Below are 17,491 nucleotides of genomic sequence, written 5' to 3'. Positions count from 1 at the left end.
CCTGCAGCCACTTGGACTTTTCTTTGCTGCTACAAGTTATAGCAGCTACTACAAGGTGTAGTAGTTAACTGTCGAAGTAGCTGCTGCAACGTGTAGCAACTACTTCCACAGTTAACTGCTATACATCTTGTAGCAGCTACATAAAGAGTTAGCTGCTACAACTTGTAGTAGCCGTTTAGTAAGTTATTTTTTTAGTAGTTATATTTTCTAACAGATATTAATCCTAAAAATATTTTTGTAGCTGTATATCAACTTGCTAAAAAATTATTTATGTTGTTGCAGCGTTTTTGCTTTGCTGCTACACGTTATAGCAGCTACTTCGACAAATAACTACTACACTTTGTAGCAACTAACTTTCCATGTAGCTGCTACAACTTGTAGCAACTAACTTGGAATGTTAGCTGCTACAACGATGTAATAGTTCTTTCTTCGTTTACGCTCAACAAGATGTTACTCTACATTTTCAACCAATAATAGATCATAGCAATCTCAATTTTTTATTTAGATCAATTAAATGAGATTCTACATGTTGTAGAAGCAACTGCAGCACGTTGAAGCAGCTAGTCGTCAAAAGTTGATACACGTTGTAGCAGCTTGTCAAGAGTGGCTGCTACACTATGTAGCAGTTACTTCTGATTAGCAACTACTCCAGAATAACTGCTACAACGCGTAATAGGTACTGTTGATCTCCAAATACTCTTTTCTTACCAATTACCTTTTTGCAATTATTGTGCAAATATATATACTGTGCAATTATATTTTTACCCTCACTGACCAAAGGTTTAACCCCTAAACTCGCCGTGTGAAAAATATTTCTAAAGAATTTCAATCATAGTAGATCGGTGCCCACACGATGTCTTCGTCAATCAATCTCACCGCGATGACTTGTTTCTCATCTAAATCTTCGCATCAATCGTAAGTATTCTGTTAGGGATTAAAGTTTTGAGTCATCTCGTTTTGTTTAGGGGTTTGAATTTTTAGGGTTTTGATTCGTCTCCTATATGCTACAATGGGGTTTAATGATTTTAGGGCTTTCGGGTTTAAGATTATGGTTGAGGAAATAGAGTGTTTAAAAAAAAGTTTATCTTTATTGTAGCAACTACTGTAGTTGAATCCTATTAATTGATACAACGTAGTTAAACCCTACAGTCCTGATTGACTTCTCACTATTGTAGCAGCTACTTGACCCTAACTGCTACAACATGCAGAGAATAAGAAGACGAGAAAAAGAATAAGAAGTCAGTTCGGCCTAAACATAATCTAAAAGCCACATGGGATGAATCGTCGTCCTCCGACTCTGAAATCGAAGTCTATGCTGGACTATCCCTAATAGCAGACCATCAAAAGGAAGACGAAACCAGCTTAGAGATGAGCATTGACGAAGGGGGAGGATCATTAGAGGAAAGCTGCGATGAATGGGGAGGGTCATTAGAGGAAAGCTACGATGAAGGAGGAACATCATAACTTAAGGTAAATGAGGTACATGCTCTTTCACCCGAACAATCTTTTCAGTTCATCAAAGTTCTTTCTAAGGATTTAGTAAAACTAGAAAAAAAAAAATAATGCTTTAAAAAGAAAATTAGCAAAAGCATGCCCATTAGATTTGTTTGATAATTTAAAAATAGAAAATGATAAACTAAAAATAGAAATAGAATACTTGAAAAATCTTGCATGCTTAAAAACTTAAAATATTAGGAGATATAATAATTTAAACTGGTATATTAGACATCACCAGAGACAAATTAGGAATATTCCTAAAAATTATGTACCTCTTAAATTTTTGATTAATCTAATAGGTAGGAACTTATATTGCAGTTTGGATCCTCTGTCCCCAAATTTCTCTGTCCCCGTGTCCCCTTGCCGATCGGACGGACCAGATTACATCTCAAGGATGTCTTACACATTACGAGGATACTGCACACATCTTAAGGATGTCATGATGCCTTGAGATGTAATCTGGTCCGTCCGATCGACAGGGGACACGGGGACAGAGAAATTTGGGGACAGAGGATCCGAACTGCTTATATTGGGTTCCAAGATCATACCTAGACTAAAATTCTTTTAATTATAAAAGAGTTAAATTGAAATTAATTTCTTTAAAAGGTTTTGTCTAAGAAAGTGGTTGTTGCTCCAATATCCAAGAATGCCTATGTCTCGCCACAGCTTGGAAGCCAATTATCGAAATAAATATTTAATTAACTAACTGATAAAACGATTTACTCGGTTAACAAAGTTAGATTTTTTTTTACAAAATATTTTTTCGTTAATTCTTCTTTAAATACAAAGTATGACTTTATGAAAGTTTTTAACCATTCTGTTTACTATTTTATTAAGTACCCCTCAAAATTAACTTCAAAAACTTTCTAACTTTTTATGTTACTCTTTTAATATGATCAAAGGAGGAATAGATACAAGTTTAGGGAGAGATTTTTAAGGGGGAGATTTTAAAATTTTGAAACTTTAACATTTTGAATTTTGTATTTTAACTTTAACATTTTGAAGTTTGCAAATTTTGAATTTTGCAAAATTAAAAAATTTGAATTTTGCAAACACTATAAAATTTTGAATTTTACAACATTATACTTAATGATCCTAAAAAGTTAGTATTACAATTTTTTTACAATACTGTTATTGCATTATTTTTATCCTAACTTGAACTTGGGTTGATGCACATCAAAAATGGGGAGATTGTTGGAATCCTGAGGTAGTTTTGATGTAATCAACCAGGTTAAGTTAGGTCCTGTTATCTTTTGATTTTTGTGTCTAAGTGTGCAGGAGCTTAGGAACACAAGAAGTCGAGCAAAAAACGTAGCTAGTGAGAAGGATGACACGGAAAGGAAGCCGACGGGCTCGGTGCATCCTCATAATCAATTCCCTCTTTCTGAGTGTACCCTTTCACAACAAGCCTAGCTTTGAAGGTTTCTACCTTCCCGTCTGTCCCTCTTTTCCTTTTGTAGATCCACTTGCATCCAACGACTTTTACACCATCAGGTAGTTCTACAAGCTCCCAGACCTTATTAGAGTACATAGACTCTATTTCATAATTCATTGCCTTTTGTCAAGATACTGCATCTATATCTTGGAGTGCTTCGTCATATGTTCGTGGATCAGGTTCATGTTTACCCGGGATCAAGTCCGAAGACTCTCCCAAAAACATGAATCTTTCAGGCTGCCTTACAACCCTCCCACTACGACGAGGCACTGTCTGTGGTTGTGTATCATGTGTGACACGTGTTGCAGTCTCTGGTGGTACTTCATCTTGTACTGTTGGTATTGAAGTAGACGTGTCCTCTCTAAGTTCTTCTAAAACAACTTTGCTACTGGGCTTGTGATCCATTATATAGTCTTCTTCTAAAAACTGGGCATTGGTGCTAACAATGACCTTCTGGTCTTTAGGACTATAAAATAAATCACCTTTCGTTCCTTTGGGATACCCTACAAACACGCGAACTTCTGTACGAGATTATAACTTATCAGCATATGGTTTCAGCACATGTGTTGGACTACCCCAAATCCGAATATGTCTTAGACTGAACTTTCGCCCATTCCACAATTCTGTGGGAGTAGAAGAAACTGATTTAGAAGGTACTAAGTTCAGAATGTACACTGATGTTTCCAGAGCATATCCCCAAAACGAATTTGGTAATTCTGAATAACTCATCATCGATCTAACCATCTCCATAAGAGTCCTATTCCTTCATTCTGCCACACCATTCTGTTGGGGTGTACCAGGTGCGGACAGTTGGGATTGAATCCCGGACTCTGATATGTAATTCCTAAACTCTCCTAAGAGGTATTTGCCACCACGATCAGATCGTAGTGTCTTGATACTTTTACCTAGTCGTTTTTCCACATCAGCCTTGTACTCTTTGAACTTATCAAAGCACTCGGACTTGCGGCGCATTAGGTAAATATATCCGTATCTTGAATAATCATCTATAAAAGAGACAAAATATTCAAAACCTCCTCTTGCCTGGACAGACATAGGACCACACAAATCAGAATGAACCAATTCTAACATTTCTTTGGCTCTATACCCCTTGGCCTTGAACGACCTCTTGGTCATTTTACCTTCCAAGCAAGATTCACAAGTTGGAAAATTTTCCAATTCTAACGAACTCAAAAGTCCATCAGCTATAAGCCTCTGAATCCTACTTAAGTTAATATGACCAAGCCTTAGATGCTAAAGATATGCTTGGTTCATTTCCGAAGGTTCTTTTCTTTTATTAGAGTTAGAAGATGAGTTATAAATTTCCATGTTTTGCCTTGTGGAAGAAATTGGATTTAAAGTATACAAATTGCCAACTAATGCACCAGAACAGATAATCACTTTATTTCTTTTAATAACTACATCGTTACTGAAAGAAACTGAATATCCATCTAAAAATAGTTTAGAAACTGAAATTAAATTCTTTCTAAAACTGGGTACATAAAGATAATTTCTTAAAACCAATTTTCTATTTCTACTAAAAGATAAGTAGACGTCTCCCACTGCAACAGCTGCCACCTTAGTAGTATTGCCCATGTAGACGGTAATTTCTCCTTCAGATAGTCGTCGGGTTTCTTGGAACCCCTGCAAGGAATTGCAGACATGATCAGTGGCTCCCGTATCTACACACCAGGTGCTGGTAGATAACACCGCTAAACATGTTTCAACAACTAAAGTATGAGATATACCTTTGTTTTGGTTCCTACGAGGACAGTCCACCTGCCTGCTTGCAGATGAAGCACTTGCCCTTCGGCTTCTTCACTCCAGCTTTAAATCCCGTACTCTGAGACTTATTCACTTTCTTTGCTGAACTGACTTGTTTCTTCTTCTTCTTTCCTCTCGATTTAGAAGTAGAACCATTTTCAGCATAGTGAATTTGAGCATTGTGACGAAATAATCCTTCTGCTGCTTGAAGTTCTGTCAGTAGTTCCGCTAATGAATAAATCCTCTTATTCATATTATAGTTCAGGCGAAACTGCTCAAAACTTCTCGGTAGCGTTTGGAGGATCATATCGATCTGGGTTTCCCCATCAATTTCTCCTCCAAGGATCTGTATCTCGTTCAGATAAGCCATCATCTTTAGGATATGATCCCTCACAGGAGTACCCTCTTGCATGGTGGCTGTCATTATCTTTCTCATGGCTTCTTGTCTAGAAGCCCTATCCTGATGACTAAAGAGTTCCTTGAGATTGTTCATAATATCATAGGTTGTTGGTAAATCTTGATGCTGATGTTGCAATACATTTGACATTGAAGCCAAAATGTAACACCGCGCCATCTCATCTGCTTTTACCCATTTCCTATGATATTCAATCTCCTCTTGGGTAGATTCACCAGTAGGTGCTTCAGGACAAGGCTCAGTCAGTATAAATTTATAGCTTTCAACAGTAAGGACAATGTCCAGGTTCCTTTTCCAATCTATGTAATTAGGTCCAGTAAGTCTATTCTATTGAAGTATGATGGACAGTGGGTTGAAAGTCATCCTAAGAATCATAAATAACTTTTGGTCAGAACTCTAAATTTAGAATAATATTGATTCCTCAAACAATATTATTTTAAATTAACCAACACCTCAAAACACCGTGAATTTTGTATGCCACGTTAGTGTGGACGTATACAAATTCAACATTTGTAAAAGGAGGGTTTTAACCCATTAATTTTATTATCTTGTCAACCTAACTTTTTGACAAATAAAATTAATAGTTGGTATCATTTGGTCACACAAATAATAGCAGTGACTCCGATGGGGAGGATACTATTAGATGTGTCTAAGTGTATACCATTACTTGACACTAAGTCCATTAATAAGATTATGCCCCTTCCGTTGGGGAAGATCACACGCTCTTAATTAACTTCCTATAGTCATCCAAAAATGGAAGTCTGTTCTAGTGATCTGCAAACAAGCTCATCCGTTATGGAGGAAGGCACTCAGAGCCAACGCGCAAGCTTGTTTGCATCACTTACAAACCAGTAATGGAGACCATGAGATTTACTTAAAAATCCCTCTCCCACTTAGTTATTTATAAATGAGGAATTTTAACTATGCTAGCCTACTAAACTTGTAAACTAGCATGCACACACAGCACAATATAAAAGCAATAAATAGAAAATCTAATTTTCAACTATTATGGCTTTTATCTCTAGTTGTCCTCCGTGTGTTGTCATCCCAAGCTGCTGCCATATTTGGCCACCGCCACCGGGTCTAGCTGTCGCCTCCATCTTGCTCCTAGTTCCGCTGCGCCTCTGATCCTTAGAAGGTTCCACGCTTTGCAAGATTCGATCCGCGACATTAAATAGAATTTTACATTTTTGATCTTATATTCCATAAAAGGAATGTACATGTATCTAGATCAAAAATAAAATCCTAATAAAACTAAATACAACTCCTGCTGTATTTTAATACAATCATGCACACACATATAAATGCCCTTGACATGTCCAAGGGTCCAATCACACACATAATAATTAAAAGTCATAATAGTTGGATCCTGCATCCACAAAGTTAGCACATCCTACTATTAACCTGCCTAAATTATGTATGACATGTGCATAATTAACCTAATACTAAATACACAAAGGCAAAACCCTAGCTCTGATACCAATTGTTGGTTGCTACTCGGAAAGCCTAGAGGTTCCATTGTACAAAAAAATTTGTACAAAGGTCTGAACCTTTTCCTAGCTACCATGTGTTCTTTTAAATTAAATTTTGGATCGCCTGCGGAACTTAACACGTTTGATCCAAAACTTAATCTATTTGTTCTTTTAGGTTTTGACTTGGATCTCCTACTGAACTTAACACGTTCGACCCAAGTCACCTTAAGTTATTAATTTCATTAAATATTAATTTCCATAATCGGTTCCCAGTACTGACGTGGCGAGGCACATGGCCTTCTTGGATATGGGAGCAGCCACCACCGACTAGACAAAACCTTTTATAGAAATCTAATATTTAATTTCCTAAAATAACTTTAGGTTAACCGAAAAGAACAATCAAATCACAAGGAAAAATAAAACAAAAAAAAAACACAACCTCGAAAAACATATTCGAAATACTAGAACGTAAGCCTATTGTATTTGGTATTATTTCCATAAATAACTAGTATGATGCGGAAAGGAAAAATTACTAGTTATACCTTCTAGAAAGACCTCTTGATCTTCTACCGTATTCCTCTTCTAACCTCGGACGTTGTGTGGGCAACGATCTTCCGAGATGAGAAAACACCAACCACCTTCTTCTCCTCCTAGCTAGGTTCGGCCAACAATAAAGAAGCTTCACCAAGGAAGAAGATCAAAACACCAACCAAGCTCCAAGAGATGCTAGCTTTTTCTCCTTCTCAATCTTCTTCTCCAAGTAGTATCCGGCCTCCACAAAAACTCCAAGCAATAGGGATGTTTCGGCCACCACAAGAGGAAGAGAGGGAGAGGATGATGATGGCCGGCCACACCAAGGAACAAAAGAGGGAGAGAAATAAAAAAGGTTCACCTCATGAAGGCACCCCCACCCCTTCTTTTATATTCTTTGGCCTAGGCAAATTAGGAAATTTAATTACAATAAAATTTCCTTAATTTCCTTGACATGATTTAATTGAGAAAAATAAAATAAAATTTCCCAAATTAAACTATATTGGCCGGCCACCACATGGAGAAATAAATTAGACAAGTTTTAATCAACAAATTAAAACTTCCTAATTTGTTTCCGAAAATTTTAAAATTAAAAATTTCTCTTCAAAAATCTCTTCATGGTTGATAAAAAAAATTTCCATAATTTTAATTTTACAACATGTGAATAATTTTTTTAAAGAGAAAATAAAATATCTACCAATCTACAAATAAGGAAAGAGATCTAATCTCTTTCTTTAATCTTTTGTAGATCTTTACAAGAGAGATATTTTAATTTTAATTCTCTTTAATAAATTATATCTTCCACATAATAAAAATTAAAATTAAAATTCTTTTTAATTTAATATGGCCAGCCCCTCTAGCTTGGGTTCAAGCTAGGGCCGGCCACCCCAATTCATACTTAGGCCGGCCCTAGCTTGGTTCCCAAGCTAGCTTGGCCGACCCCCTTTAGGTGGGTATAGAAAGTGGGTATAGGTGGGTATAGTACTCTATAAATAAGAGGCTACGATAGGGACCGAGAGGAGGAATTAGTTTTGGTCTCCCGATAAAATTAAGCATCCTGTGTTCGCCCCGAACACACAATTTAATTTTATCAATAATAATTCATTCCACTAGAGAACTATTATTGAACTACCGCATCAATCCCAAATTACATTTTTGGGCTCCTTATTATTATGAGTGTGTTAGTCTCCCTGTGTTTAAAATATCGAATGTCCACTAATTAAGTGAGTTACTGACAACTCATTTAATTAATATCTTAATCCAAGAGTAGTACCACTCAACCTTATCATCATGTCGGACTAAGTCCACCTGCAGGGTTTAACATGACAATCCTTATGAGCTCCTCTTGAGGACATTATCAACCTAGTATCTCTAGGACACAGCTTCCTTCTATAATCAACAACACACACTATAAGTGATACCATTTCCCAATTTATCGGGCTTATTGATTCATCGAACTAAATCTCACTCATTGATAAATTAAAGAAATAAATATCAAATATATGTGCTTGTTATTATATTAGGATTAAGAGCACACACTTCCATAATAACTGAGGTCTTTGTTCCTTTATAAAGTCAGTATAAAATAAACGACCTCAAATGGTCCTACTCAATACACTCTAAGTGTACTAGTGTAATTATACAGTCAAGATAAACTGATACCTAATTACACTACGACCTTCTAATGATTTGTTCCTTTCCAATTTGGTCGTGAGCTACTGTTTATAATTTATAAGGTACTGATAACATCATCTTCTGCATGTGACACCACATGCTATGTTATCTACAATATAAATTAATTGAACAACTACAAACAAATGTAGATAATTTAACCAAATATGATTTTTTATTCAAAACAAATATTACAAAAGCTTAGGCTTTCAGTATACACTCCAACACCTGTCACACATTCATACACTCTTTAGGAACATCTCCATCCGGAAACATCCTCACTGCATGCCTATATGTTCTTTAGGAACATCCTTATCCAAGAACATTTTTGCCAAACCCTTCATTGGCTGGATACATGCCCACCTTCATTCGCCTGTGTAAGCATCGAAGGGGTTTTATTGGCCACTATAGATGCGCTCTCATCTATGTTGCTATACAAAAAATAGACTACGAGACAACTAGTTCTATTGGTCATAACCCACGTGAAGGACAAGGTGGAAAGGAGTCAGAACATTTTGGTGTACCCCATATAGTGAGGGGTTGATTCTTGAAGCTTATGCTGATACAATACAGACTATGTAGGATCTCTGATTGATAGATGTTCCACAATAGATTATTGCTTGTTCCTATAAGTGATAATATAGTCACATGGAGAGCAAGAAACAAAATGTAGATCAATTAAGTGCATGCAGAAGCAAAGTTCTAGACTATAACTCAAGGTATGTGTGAACTATTATAGTTGAAGATCATCCTTGAAGATCTCAAAAATCAAATGGGAGGAGCCTATGAGATTATATTGCGATAATAAATTAGTCATCAATATTTATTATAATCTAATACAGCATGACAAGATAAAACACGTCGAGACCGATAGACACTTTACAAAGGAGATGTTAGTCAGTAAATTAATTGTCTTCTGTCTGTGTCTACAAATGAACAACTTGTAGATGTGTTTACAAAGGGACTTCTCAAATTATATCCAAGCTAAGAGTGAATGATCTCTATTCACATGCTTTAGGTGGAGTGTTGGAAGTTAACAACTATTTTAGGATAAATATAATTGATCGTGAAAATCTTGAAATTTCTTAATATAGGAAACTCTTATAATTTAGGAATATAATATTTTAATTAATTATTATTTTTTCAATTTTTATATGTAATCAATGTACAATGTAATATATATATATATATATATATTTTATTACTTTGTTCATCCATCTATAGACAATCCGTGAGTACCTAGTATTATTATTTTTTTTGAATTTTCACTTCCTTTAGCCTAAGCACTAAACCCTAAAAAAAAAATTTAACACTAAGTATCCATGGGTTGTCGATACAATATAAAAAAATACTAATTTAGTGACAGAATTAGCAACAAATATTTAATTCTATTTATAAATTAGTGTCGAAATATTAAATTCATCGTTAATTAGCAACCAAAATAATATCCGATCCCTAATTAGCGATAGAATATTACTTCAATCTCAATTGAGTGATAGAATTATTATTCTGTCGCAATATCGATCACCACCATTAAAAAAATATATAGTTAATCTATTTAATTAGCAATGAAATTAAATTTCTAACACTAATTTAGCGATGGAATTAAATTCCTGTCACTAATTTAGGATGATTAGAGTTTCATGATTGAGAATTTTTTCTATCCACTTCTTAGTTTGATCTCCACTTTGGCGCAATCTCCTCTCTCCAACATGATATCCATTTTTCGGCGTGAGGTAAACCTCTCCTCTCCCCTTCAACCTTAGCGAGACTGCAGTCAACCTCGTGTTGAGCTCGCAAGGTCGGGGCCTCGCATTGTGCTCGCAAGGCCGGGGCCTCTCATTGTGCTCGCTAGGTCGGGGCCTCGTGTTGTGCTCGTGAGGCTAGGGTCTCACACTGTGCTCGCAAGGCCGGGGCCTCACACTGTGATTGCGAGGCCAACCGAGGCCTCGCGCTATGTTCATGAGACCGATCGTGGCCTGGTGGTATGCTCACAAGGCCGACCGCCTCAACTTTGGCTGACAGGGAGCTTAGCTTAAGCCTAGCCATACAACCATGGGCGGCCGACTTGGTTGTGTAGCCATGGGTGGCCAGCCGTGCAGTGCTGACCGGGTGATTAGTCATGTAGCCCTAGCCAGGCAGCTGTTCGTGTAGTGGTAGTTGGGTAGTCGATCATGCAGTGCTAGTCGTATAGCCCTGGTCGAATGCCCGGGCACACATGTAGCCCTAGTTGAATGCTCGGGCACACATGCAGCCCTGGTCAAGAGCGCATACAACCCTAGCCAACCAACCTTGCAACCCTGGCCAACCAACCATGCAACCCTAGCCCGACAACCTCGCACATGAGGCTTGCGAGGCCATAAGTGCATGCAGAGCTCTAGTTTTTGGATAAAAATTATCAAAAATATTGTATGTTGTTTATGTACGTCTCTATTTGATTGTTGACTTAATAGTATTTTGTGTAGGTTTCTTTATTTGGCATGTTCTTACACTTTTTGAAGATATTCTTCTTTGTGCACCGACTCTAGGTATGTCTTGAATGATTATTTATTGATAGTATTAGGTTAATAATGATTTAATTAAGCTTAAATTTAAACTATTTGTATGCTTAGTTGTTAGTTTTATACATTTAATAATGTTGTAAATTTATTTCTCATTAGGTTACAATGTGTATCAATAAAGCTTAGATGTACAATAGGTTAGAAAATAAATTTATCACTAAAGAATATTTTGATAGAGTTGAAAAGTTTATAGAATTTGCTAAGCTTCATCCAAACTACATGAATAGTGACCAGTTACAGTATCAGTGTAATCATTGTAAATGTAGAAATATAATTTGATGTGATGATGATACCATGAAAGTACATCTAGGTAGAAATGATTTTATTCCAAATTACTATAACTGATACTATTATGGAGAGCATTATTTGTTTGACCCAATTGGATCTTTTATTATTTCGTCGTCTAAACCTTCTGTTGCTTTATATCTAATGATAATGTAATGCAACCAATGATTTACAACATGATGAATTCAATTGATCATTCAAATATAGATAAATACTAACACCTAAAGTTTAGAAACTATATGACATGTTAAAGGGTAGTGAAAGAGTGTGGGAAGATATTCCTTTTGATCATTTTCAACTATCAACTACTGCAAGAATATTGAACATCAATATAGAACGTTATTTCTTAAAAATATATTAGAGATGACATTTATCAATTGATATCAGAGTTGTTCTCTATTGAAAACATAATGATTGATAGTTTTTACAGTACAAAGAAATTGGTTAGGGGGTTAGGTTTGCCTGTGGAAAAAATTAATTATTGTATAAACTACATGATCTTTTGGTATGAAGACAATGAAGTTATTGAATGCAGAATGTATAATCACCCTCATTATAAGCAACATAGTCCCATATCAGGGAAGAAAAAGAAAATTTTATCATGGAAAGTTATGCATTACTTATTGTTAACTGTTAGACTTCAATGCTTATATGCATCTGCCTCAACAACAAGCTATATAAGGTGGCATCATGAGCATGTACACAAAAGAGATATAATGTGTCATCCTTATGACTCACCTGCATGAAAATATCTTGATACAATATTTCCTCCTTTGTAATGGAACCATGTAATATATGATTGAGATTTTCAGCAGATGAATTTCAGTCATTTGATCAATTTTGGACAACAACATTTATCTTAGCATTCATATTAACATCATATAGTTTTCTGCCATAAATGTGCATAAAAGATGACATGTCCCTCACTGTGTTTATTCTAGGCCCAAAGAATCTAAAAGAGAAGACATATATTTTTTTTACAACCTATGATTGCCGAGTTGAATGAATTATGGAATGTAGGTTTGGAGACTTAAGATATTGCAAGTAAAACTAATTTTACCATGCATGCTTCTTTATTATGGATGATTAGTGATTTTCTAGTATACTCAATGTTGTCAAATGGAGCACAGGTAATAAATTAGCATGTTCACATTGTATGATAGAATATGATGCATTTTCATTACTTTACAGTGGGAAAATATTTTGGTTTGATAATCATCATAAATTTTTACCAAAAAAGCACCCTTTCAGGCGAAATAAGAAAAAGTTCATAAAGAATGAAGTGGTCAAAAAACTTTCATCCGCAATTAAGTCAAGAGAAGAAATACTTGAGGAAATAAACAACTATGGATTTATACTAGTAGCTTAGATGGATTCTGATGATTTAAATAAATACATTGCGAGAGTATACAAGTGTGGTTGGAAGAAAATAAATATATTTTGGAAGCTTCCATATTGGAAGTGTCTACTTATTCAACATAATTTAGATATAATGCATGTTGAGAATTTTCTTTCCGATAATATATTCAAAACTGTGATGAATGTTCCGGGAAAATAAAGACACAGAAAAATTACATAAGAAATTGAAATAATTAGTTAGCAGACATGAATTGCATCAGAATACAACAACCAATAATTTTTCAAAGACTTGTTATACATTGGACAATGAAGGTAAACAAACTTTATGTAGTTGGTTGAAAGAAATCAAATTCCCTAATGGGTATGACTCGAATATGGCTCGATGTATGGATATGAACAAATTAAAATGTTTGTAATAAAGATTCATGACTATTATGTGTTCATGCAAATACTTATTTCAATAACTTTCCATAACCTACTTCCTAATGATATTTGGCAAGTGCTTAGAGAATTAAGTCTATGTTTCAGAGATTTAACATAGAGGATTATTATGATGGTCGATATACTTCAACTAGAAATAGACATTCCTCTTATACTATATAAACTTTAGTACATATTCCCACCTATTTTTTATTCGGTGGAACACATATCAGTTCATTTACCTTAAATGAGGTGCGACTAGTTGGTCCTATGCAGTACATATGGCAGGAGCCATTTGAAAGGTTTTTTAGGAGATTAAAAAATAATATTTGTAACAAAGCAAGAGTAGAGTGATCAATATGTAATACTTTTTTGGTTGAAAAAGTATTCTATTTCTACTCATATTATTTTGTTGATAATGTGAAAACTAGACATCGTAAGTTCTCTTGAAATTATGATGATATTCAATTGATAGACCTACAGATGGTTTCTATTTCTAAGTTTCCTAGTATGTCAATCAGTGCATCTATTTGTAGATAGTTAAATCTAAAGGAATATTATGCATCACAAATATACATACTCCTAATCAGTAACAAGGTTAAACCCTACATAATGTGAGTTAACTTCTATATTCAAACATTTATCTCCTTTTGTTTGATTGCTAAACCATATGTCTTAAAATTACCTTCCTTGATAGTTTGTACGAATAACAACTACAACTACTAAATCCATCAATAGGTCCAATTAAGGTTGAGAAAAAGTTAGAGACGAAATTTACATTCTGATTTGAAATCTATATAAGTTGTAAACTAATTAATTTTTTTTCAAGTGTATTATATAATTGATAATTTATATCATAATTATTTTTTCTAGATGAAGAATCATAGAATATCAAATGTGTAAAATGAAAGGATAATGGATCTTGCATCAAGACCTCTTCGTAACATAAGAGACTACTCTAGTTAGTATATTAATGGCTTTAAATTTCATGTGGCACAATGTGATTCACACACACTGACCTATAATTTAGGTATTTGCATAAATGGATTTATCAACAACACTAATATTGCATTTGATTACTATGGTAGACTTGACGAAATCATTGAGGTTGAATATCCTACTTTATCCATAAAATATATGTTATTCAAATGTTTATGATATGATCCGACTCCAAGAAAAGGTACTAGAATACATTCAAACTAAAGTTTAGTTGAGGTTCATGCAAACAAAAGATTTAACAAGTTTCAACCCGTCATTTTTGTGGTACAAGATGGTCATGTATTCTATCTTGAATACTTGATGAAGAGAAGAAGAACTAGTGAATGGTTAGAAGTTTGTCGAATGGTCTAGCAATGAGGAGCTTGATGTACTATTAGAGTCTAGCAATGAAAACATATAAACTGTAATGTTAATGATTAAGATTGTAATGATGATTAAATTTTAGGTATAATCTTACTTTTTACATGTAAATCTTACTAGTTCTACCATGTAAATCTTACTTTTTTTAACTATTAATGAACTATTTGTAGACTGATACTTTACAAAGACGTCCCACTTGTTGGGAGATATTTCACAATACACACAAAAAGAAGGATGACACCTTTGTCGATCCTCAATCAAAGGCTATAAATGTAAGATTTTAAATTTTATTACTATTTACATTTAACAATTATTAGATTTATTAACTGTACATTAGATATTAATATTACTTTTTTTTTACATAGGATGAAATCACTGATCGAGTTTCTCAGGCATTTTAGCATGCTATAGAAGGAGAGGAGTTACATACTCTATTAGATGATGTACTAGATGATATCTATTATAACATTGTTGATGGAAAAAAAAAGAACTTCCTCTTGTTGGTACTCCAAGGTTGTTTGATGTGATCAAACAAGTTATGTTAGGTCATATTGTGTTTAACCTTGTGTCTAAGTGTACAGGAACTTAGGAGCACAGGGCGTCGAGCAAAAGACGCAGCTAGCAAGAAGGATGGCACGGGAGAGAGCCGACGGGCTCGGTACGTCCGAGGGACAAGGAGCTGTGGAAGAGTATGCAGGAGGGCGAGAAGGAGGCGCGCGACCTTTCTGAGGGACGAGAAGCCAGGAGCGGAAGCTTGCTTGAGAAGGCCGGAAGTTGGATTTGGGTGAGCCCTATTCCGGATGACCGAGATCACCCGAGCAAGAGGAACCAGAGCGGAAGACTCGAACCAAGGCGAGCGAAACCGAAGCGGAAGGCTTGGACTGAAAAGGTCAATGTGGTTGACTTTCCAAGTCCAGACGTCCAAAATCGAAGTTTATTCGGATCGCGTTTGACCACGATCCGTTGTGAAGGGGATAAAATTTTATCCCCCTCCAGGCACCTAGAACCCTTCCAGGCACCTCGAACAAAGCTATATAAGCAGCCTTGCTCCCAAATCTTTAGAAGAACAAGAAAGATCAATACAACACTTGTACGCATTCACTGTTCTATTTTAGCTTTCATTGCTATAAGAGACTTCTCTGCCTGAAGGAGAAATTAGTGTGACTTCACTACCTTGGATTAACAATCTCCCCGGTTATAACCAAGTAAATTCTCGGTGTCACTTTCCTTTTAGTCTTTTATTTATTCTTATGCAAGTGTTTATTTTGTTTAAGTTATAAGTTGAGAAAGGTTGTTTTGTTTTTGTACAAGGGCTATTCATCCCCCCCCCCCTCCCTTTTAGCCGACCACCAAGGGTCCTAACACCTCTATGACTTTGTCTCCTAGGAAAAAGTCACATATGATCGTATGATGACTCATAGGCTAAAGGGTAATCCCAGTTCTTCTTCATCTACTTGACTGGAAGCATTAGAACAAGAAAATAAAGAATTAAGGGATCAGGTCACAACAATAGAGTAGTCGATGGAAGATCAATTCAAGACGTCAATAGAGTAGCAAATACAAGGATTCATAGATAGATGGATTCTAAATTTTCAAATGCAGCATTATTTTGACTTACAGGAGAATCAAGACCATAACTCTCCTGAAAAGTAGTTTCTGAAGTGTGTTGACCTTCAACTTAACTTTTTATTTATCACTCATAAAAAGGCAAAATATTTCTGTTAATTTTAATAGTATATGTATCTCTAATTGTATTACATATTTTTAGAAATAATGTAGATAAAAGATTAACATTTGAAGAATTATATTTGATACTATATTCTATCATTAAGGTATGTATTCTTTTAAAAAATATAGATCCGCTACATTAACGGTCCACCTAGTGTCTGCCTCACGGATATAGAGAGAGGTACATGTAGGTACATAGGCGTTAGGCACATGGTGGGGTAAACCCTAAGTCGTCAGTTTCTAAGAATCGACCCTTGGCCATTACACCAGACGTGTCATGTGCCCACCGTCTGTGCTACGCCCTGGGGGCGGTATGTATTCTTTTAAAGCATGCTAAACTTGTGTTCATCAATTTTTCATTTTTTTGATAAGTAGTTTAACTTTAGATTCATATTTAAGAAAGATTGTTTCAAAATAGGAAATGTAGTGTAATTTGAATCATGTGTTTACTTTTTTAAATAACCTATTGTATTATACTTATTGTAGGTTGTGATGAGGAGACGTGATGATGATTGATGTATTAGTTTTTGAGATTTGAGTTGGGATGTAATGAATTTGAATTATATTATTTTTGAATGATGTATGTATCATGAATGTGAATGTATTTGGATCTATTAGCGTGGTTTGTAATTGGATTTGAATGTGTTTGTGAATGTTGATGTTGGGTAATTTGATAGTGTTGAATGTGAATGTTTGTGTTAGAGATGTGTTTGTTGGTGCAAAATCCCTCAGGTCAAGGTTGACCTGGTTAACCAAGCTGAGTCTTGGTTTGGGTTTAGATGTTTGACAATAAGATATTGATCGAAGAAGAGTCAAGTAGGTCAAGGTTGACCGGATACTTGACTAGGAAGTCCTAGTGAGTGAAGCTAGGCAGAAGGAAATCCTAGTGAGTGAAGCTAGGTGGAAATCCTGGTGAGTGAAGCCAGGTGAAAGTCCTAGTGAGTGAAGCTAGGCAGAAGGAAGTCCTAGTGAGTGAAGCTAGGCAGAAGGAAATCCT

This window comes from Zingiber officinale, chromosome 3B (assembly GCF_018446385.1).
Source record: "Zingiber officinale cultivar Zhangliang chromosome 3B, Zo_v1.1, whole genome shotgun sequence".
In the NCBI taxonomy this organism is placed as follows: Eukaryota; Viridiplantae; Streptophyta; class Magnoliopsida; order Zingiberales; family Zingiberaceae; genus Zingiber; species Zingiber officinale.
Note: the sequence above shows the minus strand (reverse complement) of the source record.